Source organism: Tursiops truncatus, chromosome 18 (assembly GCF_011762595.2).
Source record: "Tursiops truncatus isolate mTurTru1 chromosome 18, mTurTru1.mat.Y, whole genome shotgun sequence".
Classification (NCBI taxonomy): domain Eukaryota; kingdom Metazoa; phylum Chordata; class Mammalia; order Artiodactyla; family Delphinidae; genus Tursiops; species Tursiops truncatus.
In genome coordinates this window covers 21,066,429-21,083,436 of record NC_047051.1, presented here as the reverse complement: position 1 = coordinate 21,083,436, position 17,008 = coordinate 21,066,429, and the positions used below count along the sequence as shown (strand labels likewise).

Sequence of the window (17,008 nt, the reverse complement as noted above, 5' to 3'; positions counted from 1 at the left end):
TTCTGTACACAGAGTGGCAAGCACAATGGAAGAGGTCCAGGCAGGGTGGTACAGACACAGCTTGTGGGGCCTTGGTCAGTGAAGGTCCCTGTGGTTGGACGTCTGCCAGGCACGTGCTCCTGGCCACGCCCCCTGCTGGAAGCACCACCCACCCACTCGGCAAAGTGTTAGTTCACTCAGCAAACACCTATTTTTACTCCCCAGATTTAGCACAGCTGTGAGCACCTACATCCCCCCGGGGCGTCTTCCATGTTCCACCCTATGCTCCATCTGTACCTTCTATATTTTCATTAAAGTAACGATTTTGCTATATTACATAGTTTGTTTGCACATCTGTCTTTCCAACAGAGTGTGAACTTCTCAATGGCGGGAAGGATTGATTCTCGTTTGCAAATCTATTTCAGATCCTTCCTCTCTTCTCTGCTCTACTGTGACTACCCGCAGTGAACCGTACCATCTCTAGTCTGGATTATTGCCACATGCTCTTAACTGGCCTTCCCGTCACCACTGCTGCTGTCCTGTAGTCGTTCTCCACGAGGAGTGTTCTTGGGAAAATATAAATCACATCAGGATATGCATTGCTTTACAATCCCCCGATGGCTTTCTCTGGCACGGAGAATAAAATGTGAACCCCACTCCAGGGCTCCCAGGGCCCCGGAGATGTGGCACCTGCCAGTCTCTCTGACTTCCTGTCTTGTTGTTCCTTCTCTATTCTCCCACTCTGTTATTCTCTCCTAGAACACTTACCCTGTTTCTAGTTATGGTTCTGTTTCCATGTTTACTTGTTCAATATTTCTTTTCCACTATATCTACGTATCTCAATGACAGTGACCTTATGTGGCCTGTTCCCCGCTCTCTCTCCCACGGTTGGCTCAGTGCCTGATGCATCATAAAGACACCCAGAGTAAACGATCAGTGACTGAATGAAGGACCAAGAATAGATGGCTCTAGAGCAGGGCATCACAAAGCTTTAAAAATGATAATAGTTATTCTGCACAATGGGATAAACTGCAGATAACTGGCCCAGAATCGTCCTGTTTGCTCTGAGGGCTTAAGAGGTAAATCTCTTGGCCTTCCTTTTCCCAGATCTCTGATTGGGAAGCTCTGTTCTAGGGAACCAGCCAGATGACGTCATGAGGATCACTCTCTAGCATATGTGCACCCTGATGCCTGAGATGACAGGTGTGAGGTCAAAGACGTTCATAATGAGACAGCCTGGGACCTGGGACCTGGGACCCTTTACTGCAGTGCTTACACCTGGACAAACGTCTCCTCAAGCAACAGAATATGAAGAAACTATAAGGGACTAAAAATAATTGCACGCATGTGCAGTTGGGGCAAATTATGAACAGCAAAGCTACGAAAAGGTCAAAACCCAGCTGCCACTGCTGAGGAGCCGGGAATAAAAGGAGGGAACCACACAGGATCCCTACAGGCAGCACCCAGGGGGCGGGCAGACGAGGTAAGCCACTCCTCCCACCCGACCTCACTCCGTTTAAGGGACCAGCTCACGCCTGCCTCGGGGAGCGAGCAGGGGCCCCTCTTACTTGTTTTGGCTCCTGATGCTGCAGCACGAGTCCCAGTAAAGTCTTGCCTGCATTTCTCGTCTGGCCTCGTATCAATTTTTAGTGATTAAAGAGTCCAAGAACACGGGTCGGTATCAATAATGGGCCGTATTTGTGCACCTGCAGGGTTGCTAGGGCCCTTGGATTCCCGGATTCCCGTAGGATTAGCCTGCGTCGCTGTGGTGAACATAGAGGTGCACTGCCCAGAGCTCTTTTCCGAGAACGGCTTGCTGCCCAGCGGCGGGGCGTGGTCAGCACCCAGTCCCGGGTCCCAGCGCCCTCAGGGTCTGCCTCATCTGCCGGGAGCCGCCTTCTGGAAGCCAGCCCTTCTTGGGGCACCCACATCTGGTGACAAAGCAAGATGGGGGTGTAAAAATCCAGGCGGGACACCTCTGAATGGTCGTAGTCACCCACGAGCCTCCTCTAGGCGGGCCGCGCTCACCAAGCCTGCTCCGCTGCACCGTCTCCCTCGGCCTGTCCTGCATCCTTGCCCTTCCTTTCTCAGGGGTTTGTCCCTAATACACATTTTACGTCTCAGCAGGTTGCCTCTCAACAGTTTGCATCTTAGAGTCTATTTACAGAGAACCCAGCTCCTGACAGGCAGCTTCACAAAATGTAAATCTGGAAAAGAATTGAGGGCTTCCCTGGTGGCGCAGTGGTTAAGAACCCGCCTGTGAATGCAGGGGACACGGGATCGAGCCCTGGTCCGGGAAGATCCCACATGCCGCGGAGCAACTAAGCCCGTGCGCCACAACTACTGAGCCTGCGTTCTAGAGCCTGCAAGCCACAGCTACTGAGCCCGTGCTCCGCAACTACCGAAGCCTGCGTGCTTAGAGCCTGTGCTCCACAACAAGAGAAGCCACCGTGGTGAGAAGCCCACGCACCGCAACGAAGAGTAGCCCCCGCCCGACACAACTAGAGAAAAGCCCACATGCAGCAACGAAGACCCAACGCAGCCAAAAATAAATTAAAAAAAAAAAAGATTGCGAGATCCGGGGAAGAGAAGGGGAGGGGCCTGGTGGGTAGCTTGATGGTTTAGAGGGTGGGAGGGTGGGGAGTAGCTAGACCTGCCGGGGCAGGGAAAACTGACCTGGCAGAGGGATGGCAAGGCAGTAAAAGTAAAGACAGAGCTAGGGGCCCGCTATTGAGCATGTTGTGTTGGGTGGTGACCAGGAAGGCGGTATGATTAAAGTAACTCCGTAGCAGGCGGATTCTTGTGGCCGCTCACCAACAGTTAGGAAACAGAGCCTGGGAGCTCGGCCTGCAGTGGACTTGCTCTTTCTCCATCACTTGACAGCTCTGTGGTTTCCACAAGTCCTTTCATATAGGCTACCTCGAGTGCTTTTTGGAGGAGGTGAAGCGTAGATCATACATGAAATGAGCGTGGAGGACGTTGCCTTTGCGGCAAAGGGTGAGCCGCGGGAAAGCTTTGGGGCTTATGTATCTGTCTTTGGGGGCCTCATCTGTTTTAAAGGAACCTCTCCAACCTTATTTTGATTTAAAACCTAAACACACTACCTACTACAGCTGTCCGTGTGGAGCCCCCGCTTGCTCCTGATGCTTAAGCCAGAGGAAGAGGTCGGGGATGGGGAGAGCCCGGGGACAGGGGTGTGTGTCCAGCCGTGCCCTGGGAGCGGTGAAGGCGCACACCCAGCCACCAGCCACTCCGTCAGAGGTCTGCTTGCACATCAGAGACGCCCTGCCTTTCATAGTTTTTAGCTGCTCAAGATAGAAGATCAAAATCAGCTGGTCCCCTGGGCAGCCCAGAATGCGTTTATCAATGGCATGCTGTCACTCAGGGGTGAGTCTTTCTGTCTGTTTTCTCATCGGGCCTTGTAAACAGGCTCCAGGCGGCTGCATTCTCCTTCCAAAGGTCAGAAAAGAAACTGCATTCTAGACACTGTCCCTTTAATTCTCCTAGAAATTTATAAGAAAAGCTGTCAGGCAGAAATAAACGGTAATGGCAACCTGATACCCAGTGTCTGAGGCAAATGTGTAGGTTTTGACTTGTGATTCAGATCTTGACTCGTTTTGACCCTGGTGTCTGAGAGATTGCAGGTTAATTTCTGTGGTCACACAGGAAACATCAACTTTATAAGAGCTGATTATCATCGGCCGATTATAGCTCATTCACCCCTAGACTAGCTTCACAAAATGGCTGCCTCAGTCAAAGCAGGCTGCCAGATGTATTTTATTCAAGGTAAATAATTAAAAAGAAAAATTAGGGTGGGGACTTCCCTGGCGGCCCAGTGGTTAAGACTCCACGCTTCCACCGCGGGGGGCGTGGGTTCGATCCCACATGCTGTGCGGTGCAGCCAAAAATAAATAATAATTTAAAAAAACTTCTATTAAAAAAATGAAAAATTCGAGTGAATATTTAGAATTGGCAGAATTCACACAAAAAAATCAAGAGTTCTGGCTTCTCTTGGAAATGGGGGTCTCGGGGACCCTGAGCTGGCTTCCCCACGTGGGAACAGGGATGCTGAGTGCAGGCTGCCCTCTCTGCATGGGACCGCTCTCTCTCCATTTCTGTTTCTCTCCGCACCACTACCTGGAACCTGCTTGATTCCCAGGCAGGCTTATCATCACACGCGTCCTGTTGTTTTCTTGTAGGAGAGCCACAGTTCTCTGCTGTCTCTAGCAGAAGATAGAGCCAGGTCTCTGTCCAAAGCAGGGAAACAAAAGCTACCCTGAGAGATCTGCTCTTGCCACTTGGCCTCCTCGTGCCGTGGCTTGATCTTTCTGGCCCCTGTGGAGGGTGGGACCTTCGATGGAGGCTGTTTGGTGGCGGCTGGTACCGCGTTGGCACAGTTCATCACTGCACACCCGCAGCCAGCGTGGCGTTTGGCACGTGATAGGCGCTCAGTAATACCTGCTGAATGAATACGTGGATGAGCGAAGAAAAACTTTAAGAATGTGCTAAGTGCTTTGCCAAGTATACTTGCTGAGGATGTGCTTATTTAGTGAAGAGGGGTAACACTTTACGCCAGAGGTCAACATAGAAATCCACCCTAGTCTTGTAGATTTCTACCTGCATGACTCCTTCCACGTGGTGCTGTGAGTGAGAGGCTGACTGAGTTCCCCATAGTGAGGTTTTCTTTGGATCCCACTTGTCATTCTGAGGGGCTGAGGCCAGGATCCCTGAAATATTCTTGCTTGAAATAAAGAGGAAGACACAAGTAACTAAAGCAAACAGACAAACAGAGCACTCGCTATGTAAAGAGCTGATTTGATGACTAGACTGAGAAGTGAGTGTAAGACAGCCCGGATGAGGCTGCTTGCTCAGTCTCTGAATGGTTCAGAGGTCCTCGCACTGGATCAGAGCCTTCCTCACTTTGACTTCCACCCCTTCGTCCGCCCTTTTCAGCCCTGGGGGGACCTCAGTGACGAGCTCTCACTCCTCTTCCACTTGACAGCTGCTTTATTGTCTGAAGGTAGCGACCAGACCTTTTCCCAGGACTCCAGGCCCAGCTCTCCAGCTGCCTTCTTAGCATCTCCGCTCAGACATCTACTCGCTGTGCCCAAGATGAGATCGTGCTCTTCCTCCCCAGGCCTCTCGGCTGATGACAAAGCCCTTGAAGTCATGTGACACTTCTCTGTCCTTCTCACCTTACATCAGTGCACCGGCAAATCTGGCTGGTTCAAAGGACCTCCTCGCTTCTCACCCTCTCCACATCCCATCACTTCCCCTCCTGGTCCGAGCCACCATAACATCTTGCCTGGGTTACTGCGGTGGCCTCCTAGCACATCTGTTCTTCACAGGGTAGCCAGCTTTCAAAACATAAGTCACCTCACTCCCCCAGGCAAACCCTACAAGGGCTCCCATCTCTCAGATTAAAGGCCAAGACCTACAAGGTCCTTCCTGATCGGCCCCCATCACCCTTTCCACCTCCTTCCCACTGCTCTCTCTCCCTCCCTCCCTCTACTTCTGCCACACTGGTCTCAGTGCTGTTCCTAACATGCCAGGCATGTCCCACCTGAGGCCTTTGCTCTCCCCGTCCCGTGGGCCTGCTCTGCAGGTATCTGCTCGGCTCACTCCCTCACCCCCTTCCCACCACCACCTCAATGAGTCCTGTCCCCCCTAACCTGTTTACTGTCACCTGCCCAGTCATGGCATTTCACATCTCCCTTAAGCTTCTCCACTTTCCCTTTTTTTCCAGAGCATTTATCACTTTCCTAACATACTGAATGCTTTGTTCATTTGTTAATGTGTTGTCTGTCTCCTCTCACTAGAATGTAAGTTCCCCGAGGGCAGAGGTCTTTGTTTTATTCACTGATTAGCCCAAGTGCCTGGAACAATTACCACAGTAGGTAATGATACATATTTACTGAATGAAGGAGTGAATCATGGACCCTCCCTTTTGTGGTTCCGTCCACCACTCAGTAGGTGGTGTGGTTTCTAGATCCTTCTCTGAAGTGCTGTAGGGTGTCAAGAGCCCCCTAAGACGCATGGCTTAGCCCAGAGCCCAAGGCCCGGCCTGAGCGTGCAGCCGTCTTCCCGGCACCGTGTGTCGGGTCTGAGAACGCTCAACCCTGTGGGCTCTGTTAAGGCTTTCTGAGCACCCACTCCAAAGGACCAGGTTGTTCCTTTCCCCTCTAACTGGGACTTCACATTTTCTCCAGCTCCTCCCAATAAGTTTTGATTGGACAACCAGCCATTTCCCATTAACTGGGTCCTCATCCAAATCATAGATATAAATGTCAAGCCAGAGAGCCCTGGGGACATGGCCCTGAAACCCCTCCCCTCTGCTCTGTGAGACCCTCCCTCTCAGCTCCCTGAGGCTCCTCCTTCTTGGCTCTCAGAGCCCCGCCCCCTTGACGCTGAGGCCCCTCCCCCTCTGCTCGCTGAGGCCCCTCCCCCCTCACTTTTCTGCGGCCCCTCCTCTTTGGCTCCCTGAGACTTATGTCCCCTTCAAGGTTTACCCCCTTCTCTAAGGCAGGGGTTCCCCCTCCCCCACAGCAGTTTACTGCCTTTTAGGAACCGGGCCGCACAGTAGGAGGTGAGCATCGCGCCAGCCAGCGAAGCTTCATCTGCCGCTCCGCATCGACCCCGCATGGCTCGCATTACTGCCTGGACCATTCCCCGCCCCACTGCCCCAAAAAATGGTCTTCCACCAAAGCAGTCCCTGGTGCCAAAAAGGTTGGGGACCGCTGCTCTAAGGGGTGGATGGAGAAGTCCCACCCTACATGACCTGCCCTTCCAGGAGTCCATGCAGCCTGTCACCTCTCCCAAGTACTCCCAAACCATCACAGGAAATGTCCTGGAATTCTGCACGGCACCAATATCAAACTCACTGGGTTATAAGTTTCCACATCTGCCTTCTCTTCTCCTTTTATTTAAATCAGAAAAATGTTCTCCTGTTTCCAGATTTGGGGTCCAACTCTCAGTCTTCTCTAGGCTTCAGCAATTTGTATAATACTTTGAGTTGTAAAACAATTAAATGTGCCCTGTTGAATGTATGCATCATAGCCGTCTTGTGCAGCAAACAGTGTTCTCTTCAATTTACAGATGACAACACTGAGGTTCAGAGCAATCAAATGTCTTGGTTAAAGTCAGACAGTTACTAAGTGGCCAAGCTAGGACTTGGACCCAGGTCTGCTGTCCTCAAGAACAGTGTTCTTTCCCAACACCGGCTACTGAGAGGGTGGGCTGAGAGGCTGGCATTGTTTGGAGGGGAGCTCTTAGGGCACTAGCCTCTTCTTCACACTCTAGTTAAACATGCTTTCTCCATGATGAAGGAAGGAGGCTGAGGAAAGGGAGGGAGAGGAAAGTTGGGCTTCTGTCATTTACTGAGCATTTACTATGTACCTAGAACAAAGCATGTTACTTTTTTTTTTTAAACTTTAAAGATTCACAAAAGTCTGGTAAAGTATTATCATCCTCTTTTTCAATGAAGAAAACCGGGGCTCATAGAAATTGGATAACTGGCCTTAGTTCCAGTTCCAAGTCTAGACCACCCTGTAACAGAGGGGATGGGCAAGAGGTGTCATCCTTCCAGCCTTTACAACTCAAGTTCTTAGTGATTCCTTCAAATATTCCGCGAACAAAGAAACTATTTAAAAGAACAAAGAAATAATATTTAGAGTTTCTAATTGCTAAAAGGAAATTCATTCAGATGAAAAGACATCGCTAGTTAAAAGTTTACTGAACTAATTTTCAAGAGTCATATAGAATGGCTTTGAATTAACCTCCTTCAAACCTTCAATATTGTCTGAAACAAAGCAGGTAATTGTTATAACCGATGACATATTCATTTTCAGATGGCTCAGTTGGGCATTTCAGTAGAAGCGTGTATCTTGGGTGTGCCTGTCAACACTAACGGTGCGCTGAGGCACCTGTGTTCTTAACACGTACGAGCACACCCACAGGCTGTCTTCAGGGGCAGCAGGTGGCAGGAGAAATAGCACTGTCTTGGCTGAGCTCCAAACTGAATACGTGATTTTGAACACGTTCCCAGCTCCTCCCACACATTTGTCTAGGCTCCTTTTCTCACTTCTAATATTAATGGATTGACCTAGAAGAGATCCGGATTCCTTCCTGCACTATGTTTCTAAAGATGAACTTATCACTTATTCAAAACGCCTGGGACCAGTGTTGCGGAATTCAGATTTTTCCCTGATTTAGACTGGCCTTATGGTGAATATATCATAGATATATAACAACCCTAGAGGGGTCTGAGGCAGCACCCTGTAGTGAATCTTATTAGTATTTCTGCAGCAAAACACGTAATTGTTCGCAATAAGTGGGATAAAGAGAAACTTTAAATAGTCTCCGTCAGTTTAGGCCGGATTTTGCTTCCAGCTGAGTTCTAGCAGGTCAGGTTTTGTGTCCAGATGAGTTTGCCACAGACTTCTCATGAAGACTTTCAGTTTTTAGAACTTTGTGGATTACAGGTTTTGTGCATCAGGGATTGTAATCCTATGTCTGTGTTTCTCTGGTTGCCCTTTTGGTGGTCACATCTAGTATTTATCTAATGTTATGCTCTTGATGGGCAACAGTGCATTTAAAATAAAATTCATGGAGATCCATTTTGCCATTGCTGTTTCTGGGATCACAGTGTGGCTCACAGGGAGGGCAGTAAGGATTATTTGCAGTCATGACTGTGCAGCCTTCAAGACCTGGAAGATGCAGCAGCAGTTACGCCCAGTTACGCTCATGGGCAATACTTACAATGTCAGGGAGTGAACTGAGTCCAAGCCAAGTGATTCTTCAACGATAACAGCTGAAAAAAAAAAGTTTCCTGGTTAGCTCTTAGTGACCCAGAAAATTAGCCAGAGAACTCCTCATTTCCTGAGAATACTGGATAATGGATATTTTTTCTAGGCTAAGATTGAATGGAATTTTTTTTTTTTTTTTGTAGTACATGTTTCTTCCTTAACCTTCCTTGGTCAGTAGGTCTCCATGAACATCCACCATGGAAATCCAACCCAAGCAGCCCTCGCTTATATAACTCTCCTGCCATTCCACACCCCTGTCCAGTCACTAAATGGTCTGACCAGTCTGAGCACTGTGGCTCCCCGGGTACCGCAGAGAACTCACAGGGATGCTGCAGTGGACTTAAAATGTCTGAGGAAAACAGCCGTACTCAACATCTGTTGGATATTGTATGAACTACTAATTTAGATTACACTGTATCCCTTTCAACAGATGGCATATTTTGCAAAGTTGGATTTTTGGCAGTTGTTGAGATAAAAAGCAAGTCCCGTGCAAAAATCAGTGTGGAACAGGAAACAAGGGTGGCCGTGGGCAATCTGATTCCAAGACTGAAGTCGTGCGATGCCCAGTGGACACGCACATTCCAATAGTAACTCATTGTGGCTATTTAAGAATGAAGTAAAAGCGTGATTTTTTTCTTTCAATTTTTATATATGAAGTTGTGACATAAATATATGACATAAGGATGCAACACAAGTGTTTATTAAGTTATTTGGATATAACTAATAAATGAAAACCATTGCGGATTTCTTTTCGCTTAGGGGACACCATGAAAAATTCACTGAGATGCTGAGAGTACCATGAGCTGAGAAAGTTTGGGACCCCGCGGTATAATTCATGAAGTGGCTCAGCCGTAGAAACTTGGAGCCATCCTTGATTCCTCTCTCTTTCATCCTCCCAAGCCTGCTAGTGAGTAAGTCCTCTCCACGCTGTCTTCCAAAAATTGTCCTGAATGCATTCTTCTTTTGTCACCACTGTGATCACTCTTGTCTAATCTACCATCTTCTACAATAGCCTCCCTGCTTTGGCTCTTGCATTCGAATCATTCTTCAGAGGTAACCTTTTTTACACATAAATTAGATCGTGTCTTAATGACCTTGCGTGAAACCCTCCAGTGGTTTCCACTTCACTTTGAAAGGCCTCCAAGTCCTGCCATGTTGGCTCCTTTCTGGCCCTCCTGGAATCCCACTCCTCCCCTGGAGTCCCAAACTACAGCCTGTTCCTGCCTCAGGGCTCTTCCATTAGTCCTTCCCGTTGTCTGCAAAGCTCTTCATCTGGATCTTCAGATGCCTGGCTTCTCGTCCTCAAGTGTTAGTTCAAATGTCACCTGCTCCGTGAGGCCCTAATTGATCTAAAATAGCCCCTCACCCCCCAGGCACTATATATTTCATTATGTTGTTTTATTTTCATCGTAACATTTGTATCACATTCATTGATCTGTGTACCTGAGAATAGGAACTTTGCTCTCTTGTTTGCCATTGTATTCCTGCCACCTAGAATAATGCCTGGCACATAGTAGGAGGTCATAACTATGTGTTGAAATTAATAAATGCATAATTATTTCATATGGCTGCGTGTTTGGATCACTCACTGATGGCTCCTAATGGAGAAGATCCAGAAGTCTGTTGGGAGAGAGGAAGTTGTAATTTCATTTGACTGATACATATGTGTGTGTGCGTATATATACATTATATATATATATACACACTGATATATAGGTATATAAAATATACATTTATATGGAAACATACATTGTACAAACTAGGCAGTCTAATCAGCGGTGTCCTGTATTCTTTGGGAAGAGACAACAGATAGTAACCTTATATGAACTCCATTTTTCTTAGCAATATTAGCAGCCCTGGCTTATCATATGTAATTATATTGAGTTGGTCAATGAGGCATCTCATTATTCCATTTGTTATTCTTCACAACAGGCAAGTCCTCTGACCCCTTCCTTTTCTTTCATTAAGACATTGAGATAAAGTTGTATAAAGGAACATTTCTACAACTACAGCGCTAAACTCAAAGTGGGAATGCCATTGTCCAGCCTAAACTCGCGGATGTGTTCTCTTGGACGACACTAAATCCTGGAAGGGGGCGTGGCAAAGCAGCAATAGGTGTGGAATTATTCAGCATCTCCGGCAAAGAGCAATGGGGATTAAACAGAGCTTTCTTTAATAAGATTAATTCTGGAACACTACCAGCGATTTGGCATATCCCCAAAGATACAAGGCATTTGTATCTATATAAGATTAAAGGAGCTGTCACACAAAGCAATTTTATTTTTCAACATCAAAGAGATGCTTCGAGGGATTGCTGGAAGGAGGCACACTGCAACAAATGCAGGCACTGCAAAAGCTTCTTTGTATAAAAGACAGTTTGCTCAGCCAGGAATTGTATCTACCCAGGACATACTGGTCCTCCAGTCACAGGATTACGGAGAAGCTGAGGCCAGGGGTTAGGAATCAGGTCGACAAACTCCCCAGACAGGTGGCTACCCAGCGATAACCTTGGATGTCCATGGAAGAGAGATCAGTGCTTCCTGAGGCAGACTGTTGGACAGCTCTTATAAATAATAAATAATGACGATGATGCTGGTAATAATAATGATAAGAAAGATCACCACAGTAAGTGTGGAATTATTCAGCCACCATTTCTACATGCCAGGGACTGTATTTAGCACGTAACAAATGACACAGACTTCTGCTGCTAAATCTTCCTCCTTCGGGCTTTTAACCAGCACCCCCAGGTCTGCTGTCTGGAGCTACTCACAGCAGATTTGCTCCACAGCGGCTGCAAATATTTGAAGGTAGCTTTTATGTTCTTTACTTTTTTTTTTTTTTTTTTAGTGCTAAACTTCGGTTTAGTTTCGGAACCCGATGCAGGAATTTATATGGATCAGTATTACGTCTCAGCTTGCGGCCTTTGCCTCCCCCTTCCAGGCTGCTCAGATATTTGTGCATCTGATTCTGTCATTCCGCGCATTAACCAGACCTTATAAAGCTTAATGCTGAAAAGGGTACGCTTCCAAGGCTCCCTCCTATCCTTTTCCCTTTCTTCTTTTCCTCTTTCTGTCTGCAGACACTTGTTGAGGACTTTCTATGTGCCAGACACTGTCGGGCACGGGGGCTGCAACGTTGCAGAAGACACACCTGTAGACCTCAAGAAAGCTGCTTGCTTAAGCAGGCAGACAGAAAAATAAATTACGGTACAGTATAGTGTGCTTATGTCATGAATGAAAGGGGGGAGGGAATTTTAGCAGGTGTTGGAAGAGGAATCATCGGTAAGGGGGGAAAGTAGGGAGCTAGGAAGATGCCAGCACCACCTCTGGCTTCTGGGGTGTGGGACCCGTCAGGGACAGGGACCGTCCCCATGTAATTCAAAGCTAGCCAGAGGATGTCCCAGGGCTGGGGGAGGGGGGGGAGGCTTTAGCCACCATGCGGAACTGGAAAGAGAATTGAAATGGAAAGGAATGGAACGAGGACAGAGGTGAGGGGCGCCTACTTACAGAGGGGGCTGGGCTCTTACTGCCTGCTGTTACAGCCTTTGCTCCTCTCTGCTACCTGCCTGCCCAGTGGGGCTCCCCAAAGAATCAAGTTCAGCTGCCTTGGCGAGCGGGGCTAAGTTTTCACATGGCAGACTAGAGAATCAGGGGGCATTTTATTTTATTTTTTTTACCTTTTTATTTACTTTATTTTTGGCTGTGTTGGGTCTTCGTTGCTGCTCGCGGGCTTTCTCTAGTTGCGGCGAGCTGGGGCTACTCTTCATTGTGGTGCATGGGCTTCTTATTGCGGTGGCTTCTTGTTGTGGAGCATGGGCTCTAGGCATGTGGGCTCAGTAGTTGTGGCTCGCGGGTTCTAGAGCATAGGCTCAGTAGCTGTGGTGCATGGCATGGCATGTGGGATCTTCCTGGACCAGGGCTCGAACCCATGTCCCCTGCATTTGGCAGGCGGATTCTTAACCACTGCGCCACCAGGGAAACCCCTTAACTTTTTATTTTATATCGGAGTATGTAGTTGATTAACAATGTTGATAGTTTCAGGTGTACAGCAAAGTGATTCAGTTATACGTATACATGTATCTATTCTTTTGCAAATTCTTTTCCCGTTAAGGTTGTTACATAATACTGAGCAGAATTCTCAGAGGGCATTTTGGATTTCAATGAGAGACCAGGGAGGGGCAAAGTGAGAGAGGAAGGGGGTCACTTGTGATCTGAAAATGCCCAGTACTCACTGGGAAGGCTGATAAGACCAAGAGCAAAGGGACTTTTTATTACAGCCGCTCGTGGGGTTCTTCCAAGAGGAATTCTCCTGTCGTTTAGAGGCCGACCTCCATGTGAAGACTGGAATCCTCAGGTGTCCAGGCAGAAGGGCTCATCTGCCCACGTTGCAGACCCCAGGATGGTGCTGGGAGCCTGCAGGTTCCCAGGTGTTAGGAATTTTGTAGGACAGAGAATAGGTGACCTTGGTAGACCCGTCATCCCATGTTGGACCCGCATCCTTGTTCAAAGAGGGATACCTCGAGGCAGTGAGCCCCTCCTAAGGGGAGAAAATTATAAACAGCTCCTGAGGACGATAACAACAGCCACCAGAAGGCCTTGCGTTTGCAGAGCACCAGGGAATACCCCGGATCCTTTACAGAAATGAGACTTCTCCCAGAGCTCCAGCTAGGGTTTCCAAGCCTGCGCTGGCAGCACCCGAGCTACACCCAAGAGGCGACAGAGTCCTGGGAATGAGTGGGTTCTGGGCCCGTGCCACCCGCCGCCTGGGACCTGGCCCTGCACCTCTCCTCAGGCTTCCTAGAATCCCTGAAAGCCTCTTGCACACACTGATTGGATTAGGGCTGCTGGGCTCCACCTGTTGCCGGGACTTCAGAAAATCATGATCTGGGTGAGGAATGCTGATCGTGTTTATTTCCTTACAGAGCGTGACCATGAACATGGTCAGGGGTAGCGCCCGGGGCACTGAGTGTGTGGCCACGAGTGGGTGCAAACCACACACATATAGCTGAGCTCCAAAAGCACGGCTCATAGCTGGGAACCCACATAAAGCTGAAGTTGATCACCGCCACTGGTGGAGGCAGGACTGGTCTTCAATGATTTGGGGCTGAGAGGCAGGCTCAGGACTTGGGGTGTGCTGCCTGAACACCCCTTTCTTCTAAAAGGCTACGACATCAGTCTAAAATGGCACAGGTGCCTGGCTCCACATTTGGAGTTTGGAGGGATTAAATATGAAAACCGCATAAACTGTTATTAAACTAGCACCTCCTGTTATTGGCGGGACAGGAAGAGCATAGGCAAATATTTCTAGACCAAGAGGTTGTGAGCTACATGAGCCCAAAGTGAAGAGGCCAGGTAAAGCCCTAAGATCCAGGAGGAGACCAGCAGGTGCTGGGTGGGGGACTAGTGGATGCAGTCACTGGCTGAGGACTGTAAAGGGTGAGGGACTTGCTGCTGAAGCCCTGCCTAACAGTATACATTAGCCCCAAAACACATCAGCAGAGATGAGACGGCAGGGCTCCACTGTCTCATGGTTCAAGAGAAGCCTGGAGATTTGGTAGACAGCAGGTGGATAGTTTCCTTCCAATAAGAGACCGGAGAGAAGTTTGATTCTAGAACAGGCCAGTGTATTCAAAACTCTACCTGTAGGACTCATGTCTTTCCTGTCAGTCCTTCATGTGCCCAGGAGGAGGCCCTGTTAACAGTTACATTGCTTAACATTAGGAGTCAGTGTACAAAGAGGCCAGGCCTTTGGGCTAGTCATGGAGTAGCTGGTCAGCTCAGGTGCTGCAGGCCTCTCTCAGAGCTAAGGCCAGGGATGTGTCTACTGAGCAGCCCTCCTGCCTGGGCTTCCTCCTGGCCCGTGTTTCGAGCCCCTTCTTGGTTTGCTAGTCACAGCCCTGCTTTATTTTCTGGAGAATGTTGTATACATTTTCACCAGCCCTTCCAGAGGGGGATTTCTTTTGGGGATGCCGGCCTTGCTTTTGAATTTTCTCATCACTTGAAAGCGAGTCTATTCATCCTTTAAAACCTAACTCCAAGTCACCTCCTCCGTGAGGACGTGCAAGCTTTTCTGGAAAGAGTCTGTCCTCTTTCTCCCACAGCTCTTTCAGCTCTTCTTTTCCCGTACCGTGCGTGTGTGTTTGCATGTCTAGCACGATGCCTGACATGTAGCAGGATTTCAGCTGGAGCCTGTGGACCGAATGGATGATCGATAGGAAGAAAGGCACACAGGAGACTGCATATCAAGTTTCTGATCTGGACTTTTCAGGCCCCCATCCACTTATCTTTCTTTTGTGTTATGGAGGAAAAACCCAAGACCTGGGTTGTGGGAGGGCTCAGACAACAAAGATGTAGCTGATGAAGAGGACAGGACACTTGGGTGTAGCTCGGGTGCTGCCAGCGCAGGCTTGGAAACCCTAGCTGGAGCTCTGGGAGAAGTCTCATTTCTGTAAAGGATCCGGGGTATTCCCTGGTGCTCTGCAAACGCAAGGCCTTCTGGTGGCTGTTGTTATCGTCCTCAGGAGCTGTTTATAATCTCTCTAACTGACTGGCAGGATTCTTGGCCGATAGCCTCCTTCAGTGCGATTCCTGGTGCCGTGCCTGTGCTCATCGGGATCCACGTCAAAAAAGGCCAGGGGGCAAACACTGAAGTCAAAAAGTGACGTTCATCGGGGCTTCCCTGGTGGCGCTGTGGTTGAGAGTCTGCCTGCCGATGCAGGGGACGCGGGTTCGTGCCCCGGTCTGGGAAGATCCCACATGCCGCGGAGCAACTAAGCCCGTGAGCCACAACTGCTGAGCCTGCGCGTCTGGAGCCTGCGCTCCGCAACAAGAGAGGCCGCGATAGTGAGAGGCCTGCGCACCGCGATGAAGGGTGGCCCCCGCTTGCCACAACTAGAGAAAGCCCTCGCACAGAAACGAAGACCCAACACAGCCATAAAAAAAAAAAAAAAAAAGTTACATTCATCCCCTTAGACCAATCAGTGCCGTTTTTAGCAGTATAGACACCCCAGTGCGCTCATTAGAACATAATTTCCTACGGGCTTTTTTTAAATAAATAGAATTTAGGATGTATTCAGGTTTGAGCTCTCAAGGAGGGTGACCTTGAGCCGTCGCGTGGCAGGAGCATCTGTGGGGTACTAGCACTGGCCACTCGGTGCTATCGCCCTGGAAGGTTGGGGCCTCTTTTTTGGTCCCATTTTAGAGGGGGTGGGGGTGGGAGCGGGGGGAATAAACACAGATAAACTGAGTCATTCGCTTTGGGTCACAGGAGCCGGTGTGTGCCCAAGGCTGGAACTTGGGATGCGCGGGACCCTTTTCCTGCATAATTGACTGCTCTGTGCCGGCTGAAAAGGAAGAAGTCGTACTGTCACACCCAGAGTATTTCCTTGAACTCAGGGCAAGGGCTGTCTGGAGTGGAAGGGGCCCAGTCCTCCTTTATTTGCAGAAGTATGGACCCGACACCGCGCTTCACGAAGGGGAGAAGCGTGGCACGGTCGGGAACACGAAGGCCAAGGGAGGAAGAGCGGAGAAAGGGAGAGAAACAAAGATGTCTGCGTGGCGTCGCTTCTTTGTTCCCCAGTCCCTTGATCTGCTCCCCACTCCCCGGCGGGGCTGGAGGAGGAGTCGGGTCTCCCCGCGCGCGCGGCGTTGGTTGCCCGCAGCTCTTACCGAAGCTGGGCGGCCGCGCGGCTCCAGCGCGGGGTCCTGGCACCCGAGTTTGTTTGTCTGTCGGTTACCATGGGAACGGAGCCCCGCCCTCCCCGGTTTCCAGAGAAGCTGCGCCTCGGCGCCGGGAGTTCCAAGCCTCTGGACCTGCCCTCGGCTTCCCTTTCCCACCTTCTCTCCTGGCCGGGGAGATCTTGGGGCCAAGCGGCAGTGGCTGGCCAACATGTTTTCTCACTATGGCGTCAGGGCCACCTGCGTCGGGCGTTCCCCCAAATGGGGACGGTGGACCACAGACAGCCACGACCTGGAGGCAGCTGGCGCCTGCCAGGCCAGACAGGGCTCCCAGGCAGAGGAGGGGCGGCAAAGACCGGGCGGATTTTTATTTTGTTTTATTATTTATTTAATGGTACGTAATTTTTATAACTTTTTCTGATAAGAAAATCACGCAGCATCTCCTTTCCCGAATCCTGGGGCGCAGCGCTGATCTTGTTGGGTGGCGGCTGCTAAGATGGAGAGACAGGTCTGAGGCCCCCAGAGCTGAGACCCTTTAGCTGGTCAGGT

The 17,008-nt window shown here is 49.5% G+C and overlaps 1 long non-coding RNA gene across 1 annotated transcript; it reads right to left on the bottom strand.

Annotated features, from left to right (window-relative positions):
- Positions 1 to 7,238: 7,238 nt before the first annotated feature.
- Positions 7,239 to 16,604, bottom strand: LOC141276966 (uncharacterized). Its single transcript, XR_012327454.1, has 3 exons — positions 16,451 to 16,604; positions 8,737 to 8,788; positions 7,239 to 7,312 (listed from the first exon to the last, which is right to left on the bottom strand). It is a non-coding gene; the product is annotated as an uncharacterized lncRNA (long non-coding RNA).
- Positions 16,605 to 17,008: the final 404 nt, after the last annotated feature.